The sequence below is a fragment of the Dendrobates tinctorius genome, unplaced genomic scaffold (assembly GCF_039654945.1).
Source record: "Dendrobates tinctorius isolate UK_male_01 unplaced genomic scaffold, ASM3965494v1 ptg000199l, whole genome shotgun sequence".
NCBI lineage: Eukaryota > Metazoa > Chordata > Amphibia > Anura > Dendrobatidae > Dendrobates > Dendrobates tinctorius.
In genome coordinates, this window is record NW_027361866.1 from 1,866,632 (window position 1) to 1,891,566 (window position 24,935).

General features: G+C 43.1%; 1 long non-coding RNA gene across 1 annotated transcript in view; it reads left to right on the forward strand.

The window, feature by feature from the left end:
* Positions 1–786: 786 nt before the first annotated feature.
* Positions 787–24,935, forward strand: part of LOC141056731 (uncharacterized) — a 33,232-nt gene continuing 9,083 nt past the window's right edge. The window contains exons 1-2 of the long non-coding RNA XR_012221913.1: positions 787–917; positions 2,054–2,203. This is a non-coding gene — a long non-coding RNA (uncharacterized lncRNA). The remainder of the gene's footprint in view (positions 918–2,053; positions 2,204–24,935) is intronic.

The window sequence follows — 24,935 nt, forward strand, 5'->3', positions numbered from 1 at the left end:
GTGTAGTTTACAGTCTGATAATGTTTGATAACAATTCCCAACATCTCCTTACCATTGTTAAGGGCATACTGGGAGTTGTAGGTTCATGCGATACAATTGTATAAGGGGCTGACTTGACACTAAAATTGATTGCTGTACTAAATTTAGTTCTTGCATTCAAGTACCTATGATGGTTCTGGTGATGCATTCATGTACTGATTGTGGTTCTAACAATGCATTCATGTACTGAAGGTGGTTCAGGTGACATTCATGTACTGATGATGGTTCTGGTGACATAGCCATATACTGATGGAGGTTGATCTTGATTCCACAGCTTATACCATGTTGGGACTTCATCCTTATTGTCTTTCCCTCCTGGCACATTAGTAACTTGCATTATAACTGGGTAAACAGCAGCATTTGTTGTAGGAATTATTTTCCTGTTATGTCCACACTGAACACACCTATCAGTTTCTTTACTTTGAGACTGATTGCAACCACCACAAACCCTTGTTCTAGATCGGAGTGCTCTTGCAACCTATCCCTCAATTACTATATCCACCCCTGAATCACTGCCTGCTCCATTTGTATTTGATTCGGTTTCTGCAGACTTTGTTTCTCACACATCTCATTGTTTCTTCAAATTGAAAACAGAAAGCCTACCATGATCTGTGTGACATTGAGGAGTTGAGAATATTGATATTTTTAGTCTGAGGGCAGGCAGATCATTAGGAGTTAAACTCTGTCTGTGTGAACTTTGGCTGCACTCCCTCTTACTTCCCTCCTTCTTCCTTTAGCAGAGAAACAGTCCTATCCTCTGGATGGTAATCTGTGATAGTAATTTGTAACTGTATAATCCAGTGGGGTGTCAAGCGGACTAGTTGGTGCATATGAGAATGCCTGCTCTGGAGGCCACAGGGTAACTTGTCTCTTAACAGGTAAAAGTTGAAGCTTCCTGACTGTGGAGAGATCTCTGATCACCTGCTTCTGGTTGCCTTTCTCTATATCTTCTCCTTCTGAATTTTACTCCATCATCTTGGTCAATGCTATTAATAAGGGGATCATGTCTCTCAGAAGTTCTTTTCCACGCTGCAATCTGTGCACCATAGTCATGTTTCTCTATCCATCGGTTGTGATCACGATTAAACCGTTTCCATCTCTCAGCATCAATGCATTCTCTTTCCGGCAAACTTAAGCTTTTTAAAATATTAGCTGTATCTTTTACTGACCACTTTCATCATTTTAATTTCACCAGGTTTTGCATTTTAAGTCTCGGATCTGTGTTCTGCTTTGGTTTGGAGAAATTACGGTAGTTCCCGAACACTAGCCAAAAAAGCCTCCTTCCTGGAGAGAAAGTGTGAGTTAAAGGCTCACATACCCCAGGGATTTAACTTTTCTGTTAGGGATGAAGGGCTCTCTCTTTTTCAGTCCAGGACCAAACTCAAACATGAAAATATCTCGCTTCAGGAAGGAAGCGGGAAGTTTTTATATATCTGTTTGCTAAGTCTAGAAATCCATTCTGTGAAGCTCCAAGCGCACAGGTTTTGTGCTGATGTTAATGACAGAGAAGGCATCGCGTTTCGATCGCTTGTCATCTTCTGTCATCTGATCCTTCCCGGAGCATTCACGTTTTAAATAATTTTTCCAATAAAGGATTTACATTTTTTTTTCAATGAGCTGGAACACTACTTTTTTTCTATGGGATTATCTACGTCTGACCAGGACGGAGTTCCGTGCACCTGCCTTGAATCATGGGTGAACTGACTTTTCTCTTGTAAGTTAAGGCTGACTGCATGGCGAGGGGGTGTATTTTATACACAAGTATCAGAGAGACAGACAGAAAAACTGAAATTCATTGATTAAGACTTGTGATCTAATACTTTCTTTTTTTCGCATAGTGTACATTTGACCTAAAACCTATATTTAAACAATAAATCATTGTGTGATGACAAACTCCCTATTCAGCTTCTTTTACATGGTCCTCCGTACTCTAATGAGGCATTCTGTACTTTGCTAGAAAATTTACTTTTTTGGTATTGCTTATAATTGTATTTTCCTTTCTGCTTTCCGGCAGTGGGAGTATGAATATGAATATTATAACCTCCTTTCTCCGGAGCAACTCCACAGTGTGACTGAAGAAAGTGAAGTCCACAAGCTGCAAGTAGTCTTATTAGCAACAGCAAGCTCAGACGTCTGATTCCTCCAGATAAGGGGACAACATTATGTTAGTGTTTGTATTTATTTTATTTTATTACTTTTTTCTTTTATTTAACTCTGACTTATTTTTATTTAAATGTAGAAAAAAAATATAAAGTCTGCATTTGTGTGCTGTACAACAATTTCTATGGAAATGTCACTAAAAAGTTGCATATTCTATATGGATCAAGGCTGCCATGTAAAAGGCATGGAACAAAAAATTCATCCTGTACCCAATTTTTAACATGCAGAAAAGTTACAATATGTAAGTTTTAGGTTAGGACTGGGATACAGGACAGCTTCCTGATCACTGGGGCCATGGGGACCACCATCAATCCTGAGGATTGGGGCTCTGAAGAGCCCATGTGAATGGAGTGGATGGGCAAACGATCAGCTGTAGCTCCATTCACATGGACTTTTCAGAGCCCTGGTTCTTCGAATTGGTGGGGGTTCCAGTGATCAGAAAGTTATCCCCCATCCCATATACAGAACAACGCCACAGTCAAAGGTTCAGTATTTGGTCAGTATTTTACATCAGTATTTGTGAGCAGAAACCAGGAGAGGAACAATCAGAGGAAAAGTATAATAGAAACATGTCACCACTTCTGTATTTCTCACCCACTCCTGATTTTGGCTTACAAATTATGATGTAAAATCCATATAGGAAACATATAATCAAAGCAGAAAACATAACACCTAATAACCTATAGCTGACCCAATACCAAAATGGGCTGATCCAGTATAAGGCCAAGGGAGTACACTCCAATATATAATAAGATAAACTGAAACCACAAAGTATGTGTCCAGGAAAAATAATGTAAAAAAATGCCAATTTCTCCTGAGGAAGCCTAGGCGAAACACGAGTTGGGTCTAAGCACATGGCATCACCATCATCTGACCATGGGTAAGAGCATGAGTATGAGCATGTATGGACACGGCGGGATGATTATACAGGTAATATAACATTGAGCACATGCCTTAAAGGCGGAGCATTTTTTGCTCTCTCCCGCTGTCCTAGCCCTGGTACTATTTGACTTAAGCACTATGTACTTTTTTTATGAATATCTAAGTTTTCAGATTCAGCTAGTGATGTACATGCTGCCATCATCTACCTGATCACTATATTTGTATGTACTCTAATACCTTTCTATTTTGTTGTATTTATATATACACCGTATATATGTGATTATGTTCTTGTCCTTTAAATACATATTTTATACATTATTTTTTCTGGACATTTACTTTGTGCTTTCAGTTTATATTATTGTAAAATCCATATAGTAGAAAAATTCAAGTAACATATCCAAAAAGGTTAAAAAATATGTAAAAACAGCTATTTATTAGATCATATTAAAATTAAAATGGAAATTTTCCTGGGATCTAGACTTCACATTTTGAATAAACATGTACTTCTGATAGCATGATCCCGTATTGTTTAGACTACATTTTATAATGCCAAAAGGGAAGTGACATCAATGTGGTAATTTTATCAAGTATTAAACATAAAAACAAAAAAACAAAAAAAAACCTTGAAAAGTAGCAAATAGAATTAACAGATATGCATTATTTCTGAATTAATATTCATAACAGCTGGAGTTCTTGTGTTCAATATTAATAGACAAAATGCTTCACAATTGCAAATTATTCGCAATCTATCTCCTCCCGTTTTAGTTGCGGATATTTTTTTGAAATCATTAAGCCTAAAATAACTGACATTACCTTTGTGGATGTTTAGGAAATGCTGTGATGTACCTGAGAGAATGCGTGTGTTCCTATTCTGTGCATCATAAATATTTTCAGCTATTCACCTTCTAAGTGGACGTGTAATGCATCCCACATATTGCAACCTACATGTTTCACATGTTATTACATATATGATGAAGGTGCTGCCACAATTAATGAAAAACTTGATCCTTGGTCTTGCCAGTGGCAGTTGAAGTACATTCTTTGGTATTATATCTAATATATAAAGCTCAAAGTGTGTATGTATGTATGTATGTATGTATGTATGTGTGTGTGTGTGTGTGTGTGTGTGTGTGTGTGTGTGTCCGGGATTGGCATACGCACCGTCACAGCTACAGCCAAAATTTGGCTCAGTCAAACGTCTGGACCCCGAGAGTGTCCTAGGCTATGCTGTGAGGTGAAATTTTAACCCCGCGCGTTCAAATTTACCAAACAATTTTGCCCCTATCTACATAATGGGGAAAAAGTGTGTGCGTGTCAAGCCCCACCCCTCATTATGATGTCATAATGCCCCTATCTACATAATGGGGAAACAAGTGTATCAAGCCCCGCCCCTCATTATGATGTCCTAATGTTTGCCATGGCGACGCTGATGTCATCATAGGTTGCAAGCCCCACCGCTCATTATGATGTCATAATGGTTGACTATGGGATGGAGGATATGTATGATGGGTATATGGGTATGGGACTATGGGCTTGGGACTATGAGATGAAGGATATGTGATGGGTATATGGGGACTCGACTATGGGATGGCGAATATGTATGATGGGTATATGGGCATGGGACTATGGGATGGAGGATGTGTGATGAGTATATGGGCATGGGACTATGGGATGGAGGATGTGTGATGGGTATATGGGCACGGGCCTATGGGATGGTGGATATGTATGATGGGTATATGGGCACGGGACTATGGGATGGAGGATAATTATAATTTGTTATAACTAACCACAGTTAGTTACTATGCCCGGGCAGCGCCGGGCTCTTCAGCTAGTATATACATAAACAATATGTTTTTTGGACGTATTTATATGGTTAGGTTGCCAACTAGAGATGTCACTGGTGAGTCAATGTGTTACCTGCACACTAACACTATCTATATATATAAGAGGCATCGTGATTACTCGCTAATCCCGCCCCCTGCATTACCACACATAATCCGGCCCCCCACCACATTACCACACACAATCCCGCCCCCACCACATTACAACACACAATCCTGCCCCACCACATTACCACACACAATCCCGCCCCCCACCACATTACCACACACAATCCAGCCCCCCACCACATTACCACACACAATCCCGCCCCCCCTACCACATCAACACACACAATCCCGCCCCCCCACCACATCAACACACACAATCCCGCCCCCCCACCAGATCAACACAAACAATCCCGCCCCCCCACCACATCACCACACACAATCCTGCCCCCCACCACATTACCGCTCATAATCCCGCCCCCCAACCACATTACCGCACATAATCCCGCCCCCCCACATTACCGCTCATAATCCCACCCCCAACACATCACACATAATCCCGCCCCCCACCACATTACTGCACATAATCCCGCCCCCCACCACATTACCACACATAATCCCGCCCCCCCACCACATTACCACACACAATCCCACCCATTTAATTTAATTTACCACCTGCGTAAGCGCTATTGAATGTTGTCATTATTTACTTTAGTTTAATCACCAGCAGCGTTAATTAGATAGCAGTGAGCGTGCCGAGTGTTAGCATTTTTTCTCTTCTGCTCATCATTTGAAATGGAAGCTCTATTGGGGTGAGAAACGAACGATCACACAAACAATACTGTATGCGAAAACCATGAAAATTATTGAAACCATGCCCTATAGATGCAAAATCACTCCAATTGACTTAACTAAAAAAAATTATTAAATAATGCCTGGGCAAACTGTGTCCCGTGGACCACATCCATGATTTGTCCCTCTGACTAATTCTATCAGTCCCGCTGACAAGCACAGCCAGAGGGCCGAAAAGGTACTAATGTGCGATTCTGATTTTTCTCAGAATCTTCATTCTGATTGTAGCTCCGCCCCCCAGGAGCGCCGTCTTCTCACTGGTGGATGTGGGGCTGCTGAGCTCCTTATTTGAAGAGCTGATCAATCTTCTGCAGGAGCATTCAGGAGGAGGAAATATTTCACACATAATGGGCAAGTAGCTTCTAAGTGGAGCCCCATAGTGTATGAGATAACCCCTAGGAGGCAGCATTGTGTGTGTGCTGTGCTGATTAGGTCACTGCTAGTGTTGAGCATTCCAATACTGCAAATCGGGTATCGGCCGATATTCGCTGTATCGGAATTCCGATACCGAGTACCGATATTTTTTCAATATCGGATACCGGAATCGGAAGTCCCCATAATGCAATGAGCCACTGTTGTGGCTGTGATTGGCTGCTGAAATGACGTCATCATGATGGGCGGTCTGTGCGCATCATGATGCGCCGTCTGTGCCGACTGCCGGGGGTCTGTACGGGCCTGCCGGGGGCCTGTGCCGGCTGCCGGGGGTACGTACGGGCCTGCCGGTGGCCTGTGCCGGCTGTCGGGGGTCTGTACGGGCCTGCCGGTGGCCTGTGCCGGCTGTTGGGGGTCTGTACGGGCCTGCCGGAGGCCTGTGCCAGCTGCCGGGGGTCTGTACGGCCTGCCGGTGGCCTGTGCCGGCTGCCGGGGGTCTGTGCTGGCCTGCTGGTTGTCTTGTGTGTGTGCAGGCATAGTCGGATGGGACTACAAGTCCCATTGGGCTATGCCTGCTACAATGACAGTGATTGACACATTAGCCAATGATGGGACAGTAGTAGTCCCATCATCCGGCTAATGTGTTGAATGTAAAAAAACCAAAAACATACATACTACATACATACTACATACATACTACATATATACAACATTCATACAATATACATACATACTACATACTTCATATATACTACATACATACAGTACTACATATATACTACATTCATCATACTGCATATATACAACATTCATACAAGATACATACATACTACATATATACAACATTCATACAACATACATACAAACTACATACATACTTCATATATACTACATTCATACAACATACATACTACATATATACTACATTCATACAGCATACATACATACTACATACATACAACATATATACTACATTCATACAACATACATACATACATACATACATACTACATACATACTACATATATACTATATTCATACAAAATACATACTACATATATTCAACATATATACTACATTCATACAACATACATACTACATACATACTACATTCATACAACATATATACATACTACATACATATTACATATACAGTATACTATATTCATACAACATACATACATACTTCATATATACTACATTCATACAACATACATACATACATACTACATACATACAACATATATATTACATTCATACAACATACATACATACTACATTCATACTACATATATACTACATTCATACAACATACATACATACATACTACATATATACTACATTCATACAACATACATACATAGTACATACTACATACATACTACATATATACAACATTCATACAACATACATACATACTACATACTTACTACATACATACAACATACATACAACATGCTACAGACATACTACATACATACTACATACAACATACATGCTTCATACAATGCATTCATACAATACATACATACTACATATTGTGAGAATCATGTGGGAATAGTGGATGAGGGCAGGTATATCTCGCCCAGATTCCTTTCCTATGTGGCCTAGTCTGGTCAGTATCGCACCTGCTTGCTAATGAATAATGGGAGGTGGATATAAAAGGATGCCAGGTGGTTGTGTGAGTGTCTCAGCCTGGGAACACAGAGAGCCTGTCTGTGTGAGAGACACACGTGAGTGGAAGCAGTGCCCACTGCAACTGTGGTTTGGCTGGATGGGAGAAGCCCGCCAGTTGGTAGTTAGGTTGTCCATTGTTTAGTTAGTGCTGGACAGGCAAGGATTTGTTTTATGTTTTATTTCCTTTTTGCATTGCTTTCACCGTTAATAAACCTGACTCAGGGTCAGTTACACCCGAATCCCAGCTCTGCGCCTGAGTTTCATGCTGAACGCACGTGACCTTTGACCCCAGCAAAGGCGATCCCGGAGTGTTTTATCACATTGTGGTGGAGAATACGGGCATCACGTTGCAAGCATGAGCATGGAGGACGTGGTGAAAGCGCTGGTACAGTCCACCGCCGTCCAGCAAGAAGCTAATCGGGTGATGATGGCCCAGCTGAAGGAGTTGGTGGACATGACAGCTACCGATCGTTCGCTTCTCCAGCAGGTGGCGCAGCGCCTGGCAAGCCTACATGAGGTTAACCTGGAATGCCGGTCAAAAGGATGTGGAAAAACACTTGTGTGATTTAACTGTTGATGGCAAAAATGTGGTGGCATTGTTAGACTCGGGAAGTGTGGTGACTCTGGTGAAGGCCAGTCTGGTGTCAGCCCCGACTGGACCATCAGACAAATTTTCTGTAACGTGTGTGCATGGAGACACCTGTCCGTACCTCACCACAGTCATATGCATTACTACTTCCTATGGGTCTGTGCAACATAAAGTGGGACTCGTCCCGGCGTTATTGCATGATGTTATCCTGGGCCGGGATTTTCCCCACTTCTGGCAATTGTGGGAGAATCAGTTGATGCCCTCGGGTAATAGTGTACATGATTCTTCTCCCAGGGCGCGTGGGGGTCTCGAACCCCTGGAAGATGTCTCCCCGGAAGACTCGGGGGAAGAGTCTGCGGGAAATGACCTGCAGTTCCCGTTTTCAGTCATGGCGGGTGATACGGAGGAGACCGGGGAAGAGGAGGAGGCCGACAGCCGTCCACCTCCCCGTTTGCCAGATTTAGAAGTTCAGAAAGATGACTTCCAAAGCGAGCAAATAAAGGATCCTACCCTTTCTCAGGCTAGGACAAATGTAAAAGTGATAAATGGGGTACCCGTAGAACCTGGCTCTAGGCTGGCATATCCTTACATGGTTCTGGAGAATGATTTACTCTATCAGATAGAGAAAAACGGGGAAGATACGGTGCAACTATTAGTCGTGCCAAAACCCTACCGGCGGCAGGTGCTGGACCTGGCCCACGGACATGTGATGGGAGGTCACCTGGGAGTCCAGAAAACCACCGAAAGGATATTACACTGTTTTGTTTGGCCAGGCATGCATCACGATATTCGTGTATATTGTGAGTCTTGTCCTGACTGCCAAGCCTCTGCACCTAAGCCCCGGTTCTGTAGCCCTTTGGTACCCCTACCTATTATTGAAGTCCCGTTTGAGAGGATTGGGATGGATTTAGTTGGGCCCCTTCCATGGTCTGCACGTGGACACCAACATATCCTGGTCATCTTGGATTATGCCACTCGTTACCCGGAGGCCATCCCTTTGCATAACACGGCCACCAAGACGATTGCCAAGGAACTGGTGCATGTGTTTAGTCGGGTCGGTATACCAAAACAGATACTCACCGACCAGGGGACCCCCTTTATGTCCAGGGTAATGAAGGAGCTCTGCCGATTTTTACAAATCGAACCGTTACGCACATCCGTGTATCACCCTCAAACAGACGGGTTGGTCGAACGGTTCAATAAAACTCTGAAGCAGATGCTGAGAAAGGTGATAGACAAGGATGGGAAGAACTGGGACTATTTACTTCCATATTTGCTTTTTGCCATCAGGGAAGTACCCCAGTCTTCCACGGGATTCTCGCCTTTCGAGTTATTGTACGCCCGACGTCCTCGCGGACTGTTAGACGTTGCAAAAGAAACCTGGGAGGGTCAGGTCACACCGTTTAAAACAGTGATAGATCACGTCACACAAATGCAGGACCGTATTGCGGCTGTTATGCCTATCGTCAAAGAACACATGATACAGGCTCAAGGAGCCCAAAAAAGAATCTTTGATAGGGGCGCCAAGATCCGTACGTTTGCACCCGGAGATAGGGTGTTGATCCTGGTCCCCACGGTGGACAGTAAGTTCCTGGCAAAGTGGCAGGGCCCCTTTGAGATTAAGGAAAGAGTTGGTGAAGTAAACTATAAAGTATACCAGGCAGGTAAACGGAAACCTGAACAGATTTATCATGTAAAACTGATAAAACCCTGGAAAGATCGGTCTGCTTTGTCAGCGGAGCTGGCCCGTCCCGTCTGCTCACATACCGTACCGGAGGTATGGGTTGCAGAGACTCTCTCGGAGCGGCAAAAGACTGAGGTCAGGCAGTTTCTACTTCACAACCAAAAGTTTTTCTCAGAAAAACCCGAGCAGACTACGCTAATGAAACATGACATTGTAACGGAACCTGGTGTCACAGTTCTCGTAAAGCCCTACCGAATCCCGGAAGCGCGCCGTGAAGCCGTTTCCCGAGAAGTGAAGGCAATGTTAGAGTTAGGTGCCATTGAGGAATCGCACAGTGCTTGGTCCAGCCCGATTGTGCTAATTCCTAAACCGGACGGCACCATCCGGTTCTGCAATGACTTCAGGAAACTGAATGCGGTCTCAAAATTTGATGCCTACCCTATGCCCCGGGTCGACGAGTTAATAGATCGGTTAGGAAAAGCCCGGTATATTACGACCCTAGACCTAACAAAGGGGTATTGGCAGATCCCTCTGGCGGAGGCTGCCAGAGAAAAGACGGCATTTGCTACCCCAGAAGGTCTATTTCAGTATGTGTATATGCCGTTTGGACTGCACAGAGCACCGGCAACCTTCCAGAGACTGATGGATCGAGTCCTGAGGCCACATAGGCGGTACGCTTCGGCCTATTTGGACGACATTGTCATTTACAGCTTGGACTGGGACACTCATCTCCAGAAAGTACAAGCTGTGATTGACGACCTGGAGGCAGGTCTAACCGCGAACCCCAAGAAATGTCACATCGGGCTAGAAGAAGCCCGGTATTTGGGGTATGTAATTGGGAGGGGTGTTGTTAAACCCCAGGTTGATAAGATTCAGGCAGTTCAGGACTGGCCGCAACCTGTCAACAAGAAGCAGGTACAAGCCTTCCTGGGGATCGCCGGCTATTATCGCCGGTTCATACCCAATTTTGCAGCCATCGCTACCCCCCTGACGGATCTTACAAAAGGGAAAGACTCCGTCATGATTAAATGGAGTTTAGCGGCTGAAGAAGCCTTCCATAGCCTAAAACGGGCACTTTGCTCTCAGCCCGTACTGGTGACTCCGGACTTCTGCAGCGAGTTTGTGGTACAAACAGATGCCTCTGATACCGGTATCGGGGCCGTACTCTCACAAGTGAGGGACGGAGTGGAACACCCAGTCCTCTATCTCAGCAGGAAGCTGAATAAACACGAGCAAAGGTATGCAGTCGTAGAAAAAGAGTGCCTCGCCATTAAGTGGGCTCTAGAGGCCCTCAAATATTACCTGGTGGGCCGAAAGTTCAGGCTGATCACTGACCATGCCCCTCTCAAGTGGATGCACTTGAACAAGGAACGGAATAGCCGGGTGACCCGGTGGTTCCTTGCCCTGCAGGCCTACACTTTTACGGTGGAGCACCGCCCAGGGGTACAGAGGGGAAATGCAGATGCCCTGTCCCGAGTGCACTGTTTGGCGGGTGTCATTGCTCGACCAGAGTGGTCTGAGCAGAGGGGGGGGATATGTGAGAATCATGTGGGAATAGTGGATGAGGGCAGGTATATCTCGCCCAGATTCCTTTCCTATGTGGCCTAGTCTGGTCAGTATCGCACCTGCTTGCTAATGAATAATGGGAGGTGGATATAAAAGGATGCCAGGTGGTTGTGTGAGTGTCTCAGCCTGGGAACACAGAGAGCCTGTCTGTGTGAGAGACACACGTGAGTGGAAGCAGTGCCCACTGCAACTGTGGTTTGGCTGGACGGGAGAAGCCCGCCAGTTGGTAGTTAGGTTGTCCATTGTTTAGTTAGTGCCGGACAGGCAAGGATTTGTTTTATGTTTTATTTCCTTTTTGCATTGCTTTCACCGTTAATAAACCTGACTCAGGGTCAGTTACACCCGAATCCCAGCTCTGCGCCTGAGTTTCATGCTGAATGCACGTGACCTTTGACCCCAGCAAAGGCGATCCTGGAGTGTTTTATCACAATATATACTACATTCATACAACATACATACATAGTACATACTACATACATACTACATACATACAACATGCTACAGACATACAACATACATACTACATACATACTACATACAATACATTCATACATTCATACAATACATACATATAGACATACAGTACATATAACATAGAGTACATAGTCACCATTACTTGTCACTTTGTTTCCCGAAGTCAGTGTCATCTATGAAAAAATATGAAGAAAACAAACAACCGATATACTACCTGATCCGCAGAAATCCACGACTGTCCCACGACGATCTCCTGGTCTTACTTTATGGCAAAAGCTGCGTGGGAACTTTCTCACACAGCAATGCCAAAAGTGAGATTAGGGACTATTTTTTTACAGTGGCGGAGTAATACAGTGCAGAAGGATACCTACCTCTGTCATTGTATTCCTGGAGCCCCCTGGAGAGCGGTTGCATCAGCTGATGCTGCTGTTCTCCACGGGAGATCGGCGTGGGACACTCGTGGATTTCTGCGGATCAGGAAGTATATAGGTGAGTATATCATTTGTTTGTTATTTTCATATTTTTTCACAGATGACACTGGCTTCGGGGAACAAAGTAACAAGTAATGGTGAGTATGTACTCTATGTTATATGTACTGTATGTCTATATGTATGTATTGTATGAATGTATGAATGTATTGTATGTAGTATGTATGTTGTATGTATGTTGTATGTCTGTAGCATGTAGTATGTATGTATGTTGTATGAATGTAGTATATATGTAGTATGTATGTAGTACGTAGTATGTATGTATGTATGTATGTTGTATAAATGTAGTATATATGTATGTATGTTGTATGAATGTAGTATATATGTAGTATGTATGTAGTATGTATGTTTGTTGTATGAATGTAGTATATATGAAGTATGTATGTAGTACGTAGTATGTATGTATCTTGTATAAATGTAGTATATATGTATGTATGTTGTATGAATGTAGTATATATGTAGTATGTATGTATGTTGTATGAATGTAGTATATATGTAGTATGTATGTAGTATGTAGTATGCATGTATGTATGAATGTAGTATGTATGTAGTATGAATGTAGTATATATGTAGTATGTATGTAGTATGTATGTTGTTTTTGCTTTTTTTTAACATTCAACACATTAGCCGGATGATGGGACTACTACTGTCCCATCATTGGCTAATGTGTCAATCACTGTCATTGTAGCAGGCATCGCCTGATGGGACTTGTAGTCCCATCGGACTATACCTGCACACACACAAGACCCTCAACAGGCCCGCACAGACGCCGGCAGCCGGCACAGGCCACCGGCAGGCCCGTACAGACCCCCGGCAGCCGGCACAGGCCCCCGGCAGGCCCGTACAGACCCCCGACAGCCGGCACAGGCCACCGGCAGGCCAGTACAGACCCCCGGCAGCCGGCACAGGCCCCCAGCAGGCCCGAACAGACCCCCCGACAGCCGGCACAGGCCACCGGCAGGCCCGCTCAGACCCCGCCCGCACACACAGACACGCACAGTGTCCGCCCATGCACAGCCCACAGTCTTTCCCCCTACTGATCAGGATGTACAAGCAAAGAAAGTGTTTTTTCTTATTCTGATATTTCTGTCCCATTGACTTTAATGGGACTTCCGGTATCGGAATCGGCGATACCTGATACTTTTTTGGGTATCGAGCCGATCCAATATTTCTCAATATCGGATGGTATCGCTCAACACTAGTCATTGCACCAGCACTGCTTCCTTTCACCCTTAATCCTAAATGTCAGATAACTGCTCAGACTGCAGTTTATGTTGAGGGAGAGCCGCTAATCATCCACATCTCACTGAGTAAGGCCGGAGTCACACTAGAGAGAAATATGGACCAGTGCTATGCGAGAAAAAAATCGCATAGCACTCGTACCAATGTTAATGTATTGGGCAGCTCCCTTCATGTTTTTTTTTCTCTCCTTTATTATACTGTACGTGCAGGTGAAATCGCAGCATGCTGCAATTTGCGCTGTATTACGCCTGAGACTCGCCAATGCAAGTCTATGGGTGTGAGAAAAAAACTGTTTACACACGGACCATGCGTGTGACTTAGGAGAAATATGCACCGGTGTCCTTTAGAAAAGCCGGCAATTCAGTGCGCTATACTGTAAAATCACGCTGACATGTTAAAATAGAATAGATAGAATACATGTATACACATAGTATAGGTACACACATATATATATATATTTACATTTCATAGAGATATAGATAGGTGAAAATTCAATTGTCTGCATCTGTAAAATCATTACAGAACCCGACAGGATAGATTTATATATGTCCCTCACTAATAATGTTAGTAGTGTATGTGTAGGTGTTAAATTAAAAGATTAATTAATGGAAAAAACTTGCGTGGGCTCCCACGCAATTTTCTCCGCCAGAGAGGGCAAGCCAGTGACTGAGGGCAGATATTAATAGCGGCTAAAATATCTGCCCCCAGCCACCCCAGAAAAGGCCATCTGTAAAAATTCTGGCACTTACCCTCTCTCTTCCCATCTCCCTATAGTGGGCGGCATATGGGGTAATAAGGGGTTAATGTCACCTTGCTATTGTAAGGTGACATGAAGCCTGGTTAATAATGGAGGTGTCAAAAAGACACCTATCCATTATTAATCCACTAGTCTGAAAGGGTTAAAAAAAAAACACACAGACATTAAGAATAAAGACTTTTAATGAAATAAATAAACACACATTTTGATCCATCTTTATTTAACTCCCAATCCTGCGCAGCCTCCCTGCCTGAATGGAGATGAACTGATTTGCGTGGGAAAGTTTCTGATCTTTTACCCATGCTGTCAGTTCACTGTGGGTCAGGCGGGGAGTCTGCGCAGCCTCAATGACATTAGCGGTAGCGGGGAGGCTGCGCAGGCAGCTTTTCCTTCTTTCCTTCATTGTTTACAGCCTGGTTGGTCTCATTAGCACCGGTCCCAGTTGTAAACTATTTAACCCCTTCAGATGGATTGCAGAGTGGAATTTGACTGTACGGCTGACAGGTATGGGATATTGGTGCTTTTTTATTTTGGATTTTTTACAGGAGAACGATGGCTTCGATTGGATTGGGAGTCAACTAAAGATGGAAAAAATGTGTGTTTAGGCTACTTTCACACTTGCTTATTTTGCTGCGCGTTTTTTGCGCAAAAAACGCATGGAAAAACGCATACAAACGCATACAAATGCTGTGTTCTTTTCAAGCATTTTTATGTGCATGCAGGAAAAAAACGCAGCGTTTTTATGTGTTTGTATGCGTTTTTAGTGCGTTTGCATTTTTTTCAACATTGTTTGTCCTCACCAAAGAAATCAAGATAACAATTATTAGGGTTAGGGTTAGGGTAAGGGTTAGGGTTAGTTAGGGTTAGTAGTCCTAACCCTAACCCTAAATCCTGACTCTACTAACCCTAACTCCTAACCCTAACCCCTAACTAACCCTAACCCCTAACCCTTAACCTAACCCTACTAACCCCTAACCCTAACCCTTAACCCTAACCCTTAACCTAACCCTACAAACCCTAACCATAACCCTAAACCCTGACCATACTAACCCTAACTAACCCTAACCCTAAACCCTGACTCTACTAACCCTAACTCACCCTAACCCTTACCATAACCATTGTCTAACCAATGTGCAACAAAAAAACGCATGCGCAAAAAAACGCATACATGCGCATGCCAATGCGCACGTATGCGCACCCATAGACTTACAATGGGTGTCTTGCTGTAAAAAAACGCATTGCGTGCGCATGCGTTTTTTTGGGGCAAGTCGGACGCACAAAAAATGCACCAAGATGCATTTTGTGTGCCCGAGCGCACACTACAAAAAAACGCATGCACACAAAAACGCATACAAACGCATGGGTATGCGCACATAAGCGCATCCCATGCAAAATATAGGGAAAAAACGCATGCGTTTTTTAGCGCTAAATAACAGCGCAAAAAAAGCAAGTGTGAAACCAGCCTTATTTCATTAAAAGTCTTTATTCTTAATGTCTGTGTGTTTTTTTAACCCTTTCAGACTAGTGGATTAATAATGGAGAGGTGTCTTATTGACCCCTCTCCATTATTAACCAGGCTTAATGTTACCCTACAATAGCAAGGTGACATTAACCCCTTATTACTCCATATGCCACCCGCTAGAGGGCAATGGAAAGAGAGAGGGCAAATGCCAGAATTGGCACATCTTACAGATGTGCCTTTTCTGGGGTGGCTGGGGGCAGTTTTTTTTTAGCCGGGGGGCCCAAAATCAATGGTCCCTCTCTAGACTAGTAATTTCTGCCCTCAGTCTCTGGCTTGCCCTCTCTCGCGGAGAAGATTGTGCTGGAGCCAGTGATTTTAAGACTTTTTTTCATAAAATATTGTACTTCAGTGGTTTGGTAGATATTTTTGTGTTTATTTGTGAAAATATTGACATTTTTGAGAAATTTTCTCAATTGCTCAAGTTTTAAATCATTAATTTTTATGCCCTAGTTATATCACACCGAAGAGTTAATAAATAACATTTACCACATGTCTACTTTACATCAGCATTTTTTTTATTGTTAGAAAGTTATAAGGGTTAAGAGTTGGTCAGAAATTTCTCAATTTTCCAACAAAATTTACAAAACAATTTTTGGTGGAAAATAACATTTGAAGTGACTTTGAGGGGCCTAAATGACAGAAAATACCCAAAAGTGGCCTCATTTTAAAAACATCATTCCTCAAAGTGCTAAAAACCACATGAGTAATTATGAACCCTTTTGATGCTTCACAGGAATTAAAGGAAAGGAAGGAAAAAATGAAAATGTTACCTTTTCCCTCAAAAATGTTGATTTAATCCCAATTTTTTTATTTTCACAAGGGTAACAGGAGAAAATGGACCATACATATTTGTTGTGCACTTTCTCCTGAGTACACCGATACCTCATGTGTGGTGGAAACTACTGTATGCGAAAACCATGAAAATTATTGAAACATGTCGTATAGATGCAAAATCACACCAATTGACTTAATAAAAAAAGTACTAAATCAGACCTGGGCAAACTGCTGCCTGCGGACCACATCCGTCCCTCTGACTTATTCTGTCTGGCCCGCTGACAGGTACAGCCAAAGGGCAGGAAAGGGACTGTGATTCTGATTTTTCCAGGATTGTCATTCTGATTGTAGCTCCGCCCCCCAGGAGCGCCGTCTTCTCATTGGTGGATGTGGGGCTGCTGTGCTCCTTGTTTGCAGAGCTGCTCAATCTTCTGCAGGAGCATTCAGGAGGAGGAAAGATTGCACACACAATGGCCAAGTAGCTTCTAAGTGGAGCCCATAGTGTATGAGATAACCCCTAGGAGGCAGCATTGTGTGTGCTGTGCTGATTAGTTCACTGCACCAGCCCTGCCTTCTTTCACCCTTAATCCTAAATGTCAAATAACTGCTTAGACTGCAGTATATTTTCAGGGAGAGCCGCTAATTATCAGCAGACAGTGCTCACTGAGTCTTCTCCAGGCAGCTGGGGCTGATAGGAGATAATACACATTTATTCCTAGTGAATCCTGGCCCCAATAGTGCAGTGCCCCCTCACCTTCACTACAGGCAGCCTATAGATGGGACATTTTATGTGCTTCCCAAACTGCTCTTCTACTGTAACCATGTGCTCGGCTGTCCCCTCACCTTTTTGTGAAGGTTAACCCTTCCCTCCCCCTTTGCACTGAGCTTGACTGAGCTTGTGTTTTATTCTACTGTGCAAGTGAGGAATGGGTTAAGCCCTCCCACTGAGCCCCCTTCTGTGATCTGTTACTTATGGTACCACTCCATAGGCTGCAATAAAGATTTCTCACCCCTCCTTATGTGGAGCAGGGGTGGTCAAACAACATTTTTTTCCAATCTCCCAATGTATTTATTGATTGATCAGCTGCTAATTCAAGTTACAATAAACTTTATTATAACAAGTATTATCAGGCTATGTTCACACAACTGTATTTTTGGTCCCAGTGCTGTCTGTGAAAGAAAATAAATCTGACCTCACACAGACAGCACTAGGAGCAATGTTATGAAATTGAGCTATTCAGATTACAGATTAATACAGACCAAATATCCAGGTGAAAAAGATAACAGCACGCACCGGTCTTCTGTATTTTGGATAATACTCACCTATTGAAATCTACGGGTGTGCAAAAAAATTGGATCCCATATGAATCATCCATGTAGCATTCATTGTTTTTGGGCCCCCCGGCTAAAAAAAAAATCTGCCCCCAGCCACCCCAGAAAAGGTGCATCTGTAAGATGCGCCAATTCTGGCATTTGCCCTCTCTTCCCATTGCCCTGTAGCAGATGGCATATGGGGTAATAAGGGGTTAATGTCACCTTGCTATTGTAAGGTAACATTAAGCCTGGTTAATAATGGTGTCAATAAGACACCTCTCCATTATTAATCCACTAATTTACATCAGCATTACTTTTTTTATTGTTAGGAAGTTACAAGGGTTAAGAGTTGATAAGAAATTTCTCAATTTTCCAACAAAATTTACAAAACAATTTTTGAAGGGACTGCATAACATTTGAAGTGACTTTAAGGGGCCTATATGGCAGAAAATACCCAAAAGTGGCCTCATTTTGAAAACATCACCCCTCAAAGTGCTCAAAACCACATAAGTAATTATGAACCCTTTTGATGCTTCACTGGAGTTAAAGCAATATGGAAGGAAAAAATGAAAATTTTACCTTTTCCATCAAAGATGCTAATTTGGCCACAAATTTTTCATTTTCACAACTTTAACAGGAGAATATGGACCAAACAATTTGTTGTGCACTTTCTCCTGAGTGCACCGATACCTCATGTGTGATGGAAACTTCTGTTTGAGCGCCCGGCAGGGCTTGGAAGCGAAGGAGCTTCAACTGAATTCTGGAGCTCAATTTTGGCTTGGATTAGATTGAGGATGTAATGCCATTTTTGATGAGCCCGTGACATGCGAAAACAGCAGAACCCCCCCACATTTTGTAAACGACACCTCTTGAGGAATTAATCAAGTGAACATTTTCAACCTGTAGACGATTCTCATAATTGTATTACATTAGGCTGAGTAAATGGAAAATTACCACTTTTTTCACTAAAATGTTGCTTTGGCCCCAAGTTTTTAATTATCAAAAGGGATAATAGGAGAAAACAGTACAATGTGTTAAACGATTACTCCTGAGTATGCCAATACCTCATAAGTGGTCGAAAACTACTTTTCAAGCACAGTGCAAAGCTCAGAAGGGAAGACGTGCCATATTGGAGTTCAGATTTTACTGGACTGGTTTAAGGGTGTCATGCTACAATGGTAGACTACATGAGGTGCCAAAACAGTAGAAACCCCCCAATAGTTGGCGTCATTTTACAAACTATACACCCCCGTGCAATGAGCATGTTGACACCACATGTGCCTCATAGAATTTTATACTATTGGGCGGTGGAGAAAGAATAATTACATTTTTACAACTAAAATGTTGCTATAGCCCCAAGTTTTTGATTTTTTAAAAGGGAAAATAGGAAAAAATGGACCTCACAGTTGGTTGAGCAATTTCTGCTGAAAGTGCCAATGCAGGACATGTAATCAGGAAATTGTTTTCAGGCACAGGGGAAAGCTCAGAAGGGAAGGAGCGTCATATTGTACTGCAGATTTTACAGCTATGTTAGCGGGTGCCATGACCCACTGGAAGGGCCCCTGAGGTGCCAGAACAAAAGAACCCCCACATAAGTGACCTCATTTTATAAACTACACCTCTCAATGAGATTATCTACGGGTGAAGTGATCATATTGACACCACGGGTGTGTCACAGAATTTTATATCATTGGGCAAAAAAAAAAGTAATTACATTTTTACCACAGAAATTTTATTTTTGCCCCAAATTTTAAATTTTAACAAGGCGGAATTGGTGAAAAGGGCACCACAATTTGTCACACAATTTCTGCTAAATGTGGAAATACCTCATACGTGGCTGTACACTACTGCTTAGCCACACGGCGCTAATTGGGAGCTAATTGCTAATTGCAAATTACTAATTGCTAATCTGGGAGCGCTAATTGCCTCCCAGAGCACACATTTTCCTACAATAGTTTGTAGACTATACAGACCCATAAGTGCTAGAAGAGCACAATACTCCCCTCAAGTGACCCCATTTTGGAAATTACACCCCTTTGGGAATTTATCTACAGCTCTAGTGATGATTTGACTCCAAGGGTATTTTCTAAAAACAAGCAGCAGTGGATGTTGCTGAGTGAAAATTGCAAATCTGCTATTGTAGTGCCCATACATTGTAGTGCCCAGTACATTATGCCCAACTCGTGCTTCTGGAGCAATGAATCTGTAAATTATGCAGGCTCTCATTGCTAGAGAAATGCCAAACATGTAGGCTAGATGACGTTTTCAGAGACACCATTTTTATTTAAATTTGTCTTTTTGATCGTGTTTTATTCCACTTTTTGTTAGGTGTTATGATTAAAAAGCATATTTTTACTTGTTTTTCTCTATAGTGTTCACTGAAGGGTTTAACTAGTATGACAGTTTTATTGGTTTGTTCGTTCTGGACTCGGTGATACCAAATATGTGTACTTATTTTGTTTACTTGATTACATAAAAATATGTATTTTATTATTATTAATATTAATATTTATTTATATAGCGCCATTGATTCCATGGTGCTGTACAAGAGAAGGGGTTACATACAAATTACAGATAGTAAACAAACTAACAATCACAGTCTGATATAGAGGGGAGAGGACCCTGCCCTTTCAGGCTTACATTCTACTGGATGACGGGGAAGGAGACAGTAGGTTGGGGGGTTGCAGCAACTCCAGTGATGGTGAGGCGGTAGCTCCAGTAGTGGTGAGGGGGCAGCGGGGATCATTGCAGGCTGTAGGCTTTCCTGAAGAGATGGGTTTTCAGGTTCCGTCTGAAGGATCCGAGTGTGGTTGATAGCCGGACGTGTTGGGGCAAAGAATTCCAGAGGATGGGGGCTATTCGGGAGAAGTCTTGGAGGCGGTTGGGTGAGGAGCGAATAAGTGTGGAGGAGAGAAGGAGGTCTTGGGAGGATCGGAAATTACATGATGGAAGATATCGGGAGATTAATTCAGAGATATATGGAGGAGACAGGTTATAGATGGCTTTGTAGGTTAGTATTACAGGAAAGATGTATATATTTGTACCGTGTTAGCCAGTAGATAGAAAAATATTCAGGATTGAGAGTCCTCAGTAGTTGATACCTTTTAATGGCTAACTGAAAAGATGGTAATACATTGCAAGCTTTCGAGACTACTCAGGTCTCTTCATCAGGCTAGACTAATACAAAATCTGAAGTCACATATTTATGCACAATACAGCCTAGAAAAAATGCAATAGATAAGACAAGTGACGTGAAGCAGAACTATCAATATGGGAGAGGGAGAAACATAAATATAAACATTGGACCAGTTCATAGATAAGGAGTCTGGATGTTTTATGGTCCTCTGATTGGGGTCTAGTTCTGTGTTGTGATGCCCCGCAAGGTTTTAAAAGGAAATTCCTTAATTGATGTAAAAAGACATAAATCCATGCGACACATTCATTCCAGCACTGAGAGTGCTGGAATGAATGTGTCGCACTTTGACACTCTCAGTGCTGGAATGAATGTGTCGCATGGATTTATGTCTTTTTACATCAATTAAGGAATTTCCTTTTAAAACCTTGCGGGGCATCACAACACAGAACTAGACCCCAATCAGAGGACCATAAAACATCCAGACTCCTTATCTATGAACTGGTGCAATGTTTATATTTATGTTTCTCCCTCTCCCATATTGATAGTTCTGCTTCACGTCACTTGTCTTATCTATTGCATTTTTTCTAGGCTGTATTGTGCATAAATATGTGACTTCAGATTTTGTATTAGTCAAGCCTGATGAAGAGACCTGAGTAGTCTCGAAAGCTTGCAATGTATTACCATCTTTTCAGTTAGCCATTAAAAGGTATCAACTACTGAGGACTCTCAATCCTGAATATTTTTCTTAGGTTAGTATTAGTAATTTGAATTGGATACGCTGAGGGAATGGAAGCCAGTGAAGAGATTTGCAGAGGAGAGAAGCAGAGAAGTAGCGAGGAGAGAGATGAATTAGTCAGGCAGCAGAGTTAAGGATGTACTGGAAAGGTGCGAGGGTGTTAGCAGGGAGGCCACAGAAAAGGATGTTGCAGTAGACAAGATGGGAGATGATGTGTTATCATAAGTCACCGAAGGAGGAAAAAACAAAATACAAGCTAAGTCCAGAAAAACCAGAGAGGTTGGCAGCTATCGGATTGCAGACCCCTGAACCTATCCACAACAACTAGCAGTAGCCATGGGGGGTTCCTACGGTGCCCTAGACCCCTCGATCACAGCCGGAGAACTATATAGCCTAAAGACAGAAAGGGGAAAAACTAAACTGCCCCAGAGCAGGCCCCAAAGAAATAGGCAGCCCCCAACATATAATGACAGTGAAGCAAGATGAAAACACTAACAGATAGAAAGATAGGTTGAGCAAATGATGGGGCCCAAGCTAACTACATAGGACAGGATAGGAAAGCTGCTGTCTGCCATCCGCAAAAACCCTATCAAAATGAGCCAACCGACTGATAGGAAAAACAGGCCCTGAAGTCGCTAGGCTTCAAAAGACTATATCAGCACTCAGGTATATTCTGAAGACAGAGCAAAATATCAACAGACCAGAGACAAAAATGGAGTTCAGCTCATCCCCGGCCGGGGATGGCAGAACTCCAAAAAAAACAAGGCAAAACAAAAACAAAACAGAAGAGTACAAAGAAGAGCAGAAAAACTTAGCTTTGAGATGCAGGAATCAGACTGGTCTCCAAGAATCCAGCAGGAAAATCACCAGCCAGGAAGAAGGGCGTCGGCAGCCTTATATCCAGTCCTCAATTCCAGCCACCCAGTCATCATCTAGCTGCCCAGGTGTTTGGTAATCAGCCTCACTACCTTCCTTCACCAGAGGAGGGAGTTCATCAGACCTCAATGGTGAAGGGAAAAATGAACTCACAACAGTACCTCCCCCTTGAGGAGGGGTCACCGAACCCTCATCCATGCCACCAGGGCGATCCGGGTGACCCGATGAAAGGCACGCACCAATCTTTCGGCATGAATATCAGAGGCAGAGACCCAGGAATTATCCTCCTGACCATAACCCTTCCACTTAACCAAATACTGGAGTCTCCGTCTAGCCAGACGGGAATCCAGTATCTTCTCTACCTCATATTCCATGTTACCTTCAACCAATATAGGGTCAGGAGGTGCCACCACAGGAACTACTGGTTCAACAAACTTCTTCAACAAGGACTTATGAAACACATTATGAATTTTAAATGTGACAGGAAGAGCCAACCGAAAAGAGACTGGATTAATAATCTCCAAAATCTTGTAAGGTCCAATAAATCTAGGCTTAAACTTAGGAGAAGCCACCTTCATAGCGATATTTTTTGATGACAACCATACCATATCACCCACCTTAAACTGGGGACCAACGGTCCTACGCCGGTTGGAAAACCGCTGGGCCTTTTCCTGGGAGAGAGACAACTTATCCACTACTTGGTCCCAGATCTGGTGCATTCTCTCCACCACAGTGTCAACACCTGGGCAGGCAGAAGGCTCCACCTGTCCTGAAGAAAATCGAGGGTGAAAAACAAAGTTACAAAAAAAAGGTGACATCAAAGTGGCAGAACTAGCTCTATTATTTAAAGCAAATTTGGCCAAGGGCAAAAATGAAACCCAATCATCCTGATCGGCAGAAATAAAACATCTCAAATACTACTCCAAAGTCTGGTTTGTTCTCTCCGTCTGCCCATTGGTCTGAGGGTGAAACGCAGAGGAGAAGGACAACTGAATTCCCAGCTTGGAACAGAAAGTCCTCCAAAATCTATACACAAACTGAACTCCTCTGTCAGATACAATGTTCTCAGGAATCCCGTGCAAGCGAACCACCTGTTGCAAAAACAAGGGCACCAACTCAGAGGAAGATGGCAACTTAGGGAGTGGTACAAGATGGACCATCTTAGAGAATCTATCACAAATCACCCAAATAACAGTCATTCTCTGAGAGACAGGCATATCAGAGATAAAATCCATTGAAATATGGGTCCATGGCCTCCTGGGCACCGGCAAAGGCATCAACAAGCCTCTAGAGCAAGAACAAGATTTAGACCGGGAGCAAGTCCCACAGGACTGCACAAAATTCCTGACATCATGAGACAAGGCGGGCCACCAAAAAGACCGACTCACCAGATCTCTAGTACCAAAAATACCTGGATGACCAGCCAATGCAGAGCAATGAACTTCAGACATCACTCTCTTCCTCCACTGGTCAGGAACATACAACTTTCCACTGGGACAACGCTCAGGTTTGTCCTCCTGAAACTCTTCCAGAGCACGTCTCAAATCGGGCGAGATGGCAGAAAGAACTACCCCCTCGCCTAAGATGGTAGCAGGCTTAGTCACAACAGGAGAATCAGCAAGGAAACTCCTAGAGAGGGCATCTGCTTTGACATTCTTAGTGCCCGGAAGAAAAGAGACCACAAAATCAAAACGTGTGAAAAACAAGGCCCACCTAGCCTGTCTAGGATTCAAGCGCTTGGCCGACTCCAGGTAAATCAAATTCTTGTGGTCAGTAAGGACCACGACTTGGTGTTTGGCTCCCTCCAACCAATGTCTCCACTCCTCAAATGCCCATTTCATGGCCAACAGTTCCCGATTCCCCACATCATAGTTACGTTCGGATGGGGAGAACTTTCTGGAAAGGAAAGCACAAGGATTCATTTTAGATGTCACAGGATCTTTTTGGGACAACACCGCTCCTGCACCAA